Here is a 4,210-nt window from a genome sequence, read left to right as displayed (position 1 = left end):
AAATTTAAAATTTGATATTTTATATTTTTAAAATTTAAATTTGATCTTAAATTTAAAGTTTGAAATTTAAAATTTAAAATTTTGAATTTAAAATTTGAGATTTTAAATTTCAAATTTTGAAATTTCAAAGTTAAAATTTTCAATTTAAAAGTTTAAAAATTTAAATTTAAATATAATAAGAGAGTAATATCATTATTTTTTTATTTATAAAACACACTATCTTTCTTATTCTATCTTACCTAACCAAACGTTATTTTTTTTATTCTCAGAAATAACCCAATTTTCATCCAATTGCAAAATTGATCTAATCCCCGCTTATACCTCAATTTATACCTATCCCTGGAATAGCTACTTTTTGCTTATCCCCGAACCAAACGATATAGAATTTTCGACTTTCATATTTATTCATCTTAGAATGCTAATGTGAAAATTATTCTTTTAAAATTTTACTATTTAAAAAAATAAATTTATGAAGTTTTAAGCTCTTTCAAATGTGTGCCTCGAGTTAGATTCTATTAATGTACTGTTAAAACAAAATTCATTATACCCTATGAAATGATTTTTTTTACCCATTTAAGTATATATTTTATTATTACTAGTTTTTTCTTATTTGTCCTTAATTTTCTCTTTTTTTTATTTGCCCTTAAACGGTTTCTTATTTTTTGCGTACCCTTGCAATAGTCATCTTCTTCCTCGAGCTGAAGAAGAAAATGGTAGAACAAATACCATACAGAAATCTGATTGTAATTAAAGATCTAACTAATTTTATGGTAAAGATAAAATCAGACTTACAGATGATTGCTTAATTTCAAAATAAATTATATAAGAGGAAATTCAAGATTAATTTGCTCCGGAAGCGTGCGAGACATTGCCCTAAGGTGTATTTCCGTCCTTCATGCGGCATTAATCGGAAACACCGTCCCAAGATACGACCGGAATTCCTCCTCCTACGAGCACGAATGCGGAAGAGCACGAATGCGCGACGAAGACTCTTTCAACACCCGATGATAAAAAAAAATTAAAAAATTGAATAGAATAGAAAATTAAAAATACTTCTTCTCTTTTTTCTTCTCTCTCTCTCCAATGTCCGTATTTCATGAACAGCGTAAGAGGCAGTGTAAAAGGGCTGTGAATAGAACGTTGGAGACCCCCAACATTCTACTCCATCATTAATTAATTCCATTTATGCCGGCCCTACGTTTCAACTTATTAATTAAAACTAGTTAAGGGACCCGCGCGATACTACTGGTAGTTATTTTAAAATTTAATTTTAAAATTTAGTTATAAAAATTAATTTCAGAATTTAAATGATGCAATAAGTATATCAAAAAATTTTAGTAGGCATAATAGTCCCCTATTAGTTAGTGAAATAATTTTACTAGGTATTGTAGTCCCCCAGTAGTTAGTGAATGAGAAGAGAAATCATTGTTTGTGATTCTTGCAATTAATTTTCGTCAAATATAAAATTAACTTAAACTGCATCAATTTTATTTTATTTTTTAATGTATAATTTATATGTGAATACTCAATATTATAAAATTAATATTTATATCTAATACCAGTAGTCTAACTTATTTAACATTTATTTATATATTTTACATTTATAAAGAGATAAATAGTAAAGATTATGATAATAAATATTATATTAATATATATACTATTTACAAATAACAATACTAATATAAATAAAAATAATATATTAATAAATAATAATTATTTATAAATTAAAATTATATATAAGATATAATAAATAAATATAATTTTATAGAATAAAAATATATATATGAAATAAGAGAAGAGAAGAATGAGAGGAAGTCCAGCCGTGGAACGCTTTCTTCTTTCTTTATTTTCTTCGATGTCACTTCGGCCCTGTGGACCATGAACACCACCTATAGCCCGATTTTTCGAGGTGCCTGAGCCGCGCGCTCCGGTCCGGCCAGGATTGCCCAGCAGCCCGCGTTCCCTCGCGCGCCACGACCCCCCCGCACCCGGAGCCGCAGAACTGCACCGCGCCCGCGGTGCCGCCCCGCAGCGCCCCAACCCGCCCTCTCTGAGTCGGCGCCACGCTCCCCGTGCCGGCCGCCCCGGCCAGCGCCCGCCCCGCGTCACGCCTGCTCCCGCTGCACGCCAGCGCGCGCGGCCGCCCACGCCTCGCGCCCTCGCCCACGCTGCGGCCTCCTCGGGACACGTGTGCAGTTATTGAGGAATAATATATAGTTATAGATATAGATTATAGATTATAGATTATAGATAGATAATAAATGATAATAAAAAATACTAATAAATGAGAATAAAAGAGTTAATAAATAAAATAATAATAATTAGAAAATTTTGGATTTTTTCTCCAACAGAAAAAGCTTCATCCTCTTCATCTATAGCTGAAAAAGAAGATGCCCTTCTTCCTCCCGCTATGGGCTTATTCATTAATGTGCCCTATTTAATCAAAATCACGAAATCAAGTCCTAAATGTACAAAAATTCATTGTTAATCCAAAAAAAAAAAGATCTTATACATGAATTGGATTTAATGTCATCTTTGTTAGAGAATTAGAGAAATGAATTATTAGAAGAATTCTCGATTGAAAGACCCCCGCCACCACCACTACCGTTGTTGTCAAAGATATCGTTGGTGAGGATCCCAGAGGAGAGGATCCAATCAACATATCGGGGAAACCCTAGGCTTAGCCTGAAATGAACTAACAGCTACTAACAACGAAGGCAAATTTGAATAACAGAGAAAGTTTATAAAGTTTTAATGAATATTTTTGCAACAAAAAAATTTCATTGATAGGAAAGATATTTCTTAAGTTTTGAGGAGTATATAAGCAATTATCTCTATATTTTATTATTCTAGTATCGTACTTAATTATAAAATAATGACTTTTAGATCAAATTAAGTAAATATAAATTTTCATACTTTACTTTTTATAAGACTAATATGCGCTAATAAAAAATTAAATTCGGCTAAGTGAATTTTAAGCCTTTGGATTTTAATAGAATTTGTCAAAAAAAGACATGTTTGATTAACATCGGATTGGTTTACCAGTTCGATAGTTGAACTACTGGTTGGAATAGTTCAAAATAATTTTTTTACTTATATGGTTCAAAGGGTTGAAAAGAGAACCACTTTATAAACTTAGTCATGATCATATAGCTCGAACCGGCTGGTTTGACTTGATTTTTAAACCATTATATTTTTTATTTTTTAATTAAAGTAATATTCATATAAAAATAATAGGGGTTAAAAAAAAACAAAAAACACGAGGGGAAATAAAATAAAATAAAATAAAATACTAGAAAAAAGTGCATGTAGAAGGAGCTCATTGTTAGAATACATTTTTTTTAAAAAAAAAATAATGCTACATGTATTATTTTTTTCTAATTAATACTAAAAATCAAACAAAACTTTGTTAACTCTTGAATGATTTTGTGACGTCCGGCTTTCCGGAGGGTTCACCTATTCTAGAACTATTCTAGGCTTAGAGCTCATACAATCCTCTTAACCTCTTGTACAGTTGTACCTAGTCATTAAAATGTTTAGCCTTATTATATCTTATATATAAGACTTTCAAATTTTGAAGATGTTACAAATTGTATCAAAGATCTACACTCTATAATAGAATTTACATATAGCATTATTCTTTTTTAGAAGATAAAAGAAAATTAAATTTAAAAAATTATACCGTCTGGTTTGAGATATACTAAGGCCATATATTTTCACCCCATCCTAAAAATTCTGTTGCATAGATCTTAAAAATCAAAATCTATTTTACATATTATATAAATTCTGCTAGAATTTGGTTGGATTTGTAATTAATTTCTAATTAAATTAGAATAAATATTTAAATTCATTGAAGATAAATTAATTTGAATTTAGATATTCTAATTAGAGTATGATTGATAATTTCTTTTAGTGCTCTAACACAAAGAGTCTAATAAGAAGATAAGGCTTTGGGTTAGCCTTATCCTGTACAGGCAACTATTGATCATACAATTAGGATTGGGCGTTGACATATATATAAAGGAGTACGCTAACTAAGCTAGAGGAGTATGACCAAATTAACGCTTTGAGGTTGTATGGCTGAAGGCTTGCATGGTCCGTACAAGAGAGAAGCTTTTGGTGGCATCTAGTGCACTGGTGCATATAGAGATCGAGTTGTCTTTTGGGTTTATAGGAGACGGGAGAAGAGAGGGAGAGATTCAAAAACGAT

The sequence above is a fragment of the Ananas comosus genome, linkage group 13 (genome assembly GCF_001540865.1).
Source record: "Ananas comosus cultivar F153 linkage group 13, ASM154086v1, whole genome shotgun sequence".
NCBI lineage: Eukaryota > Viridiplantae > Streptophyta > Magnoliopsida > Poales > Bromeliaceae > Ananas > Ananas comosus.
The sequence above is the reverse complement of the archived record's forward strand: the minus strand, read 5'-3'. Positions refer to the sequence as shown.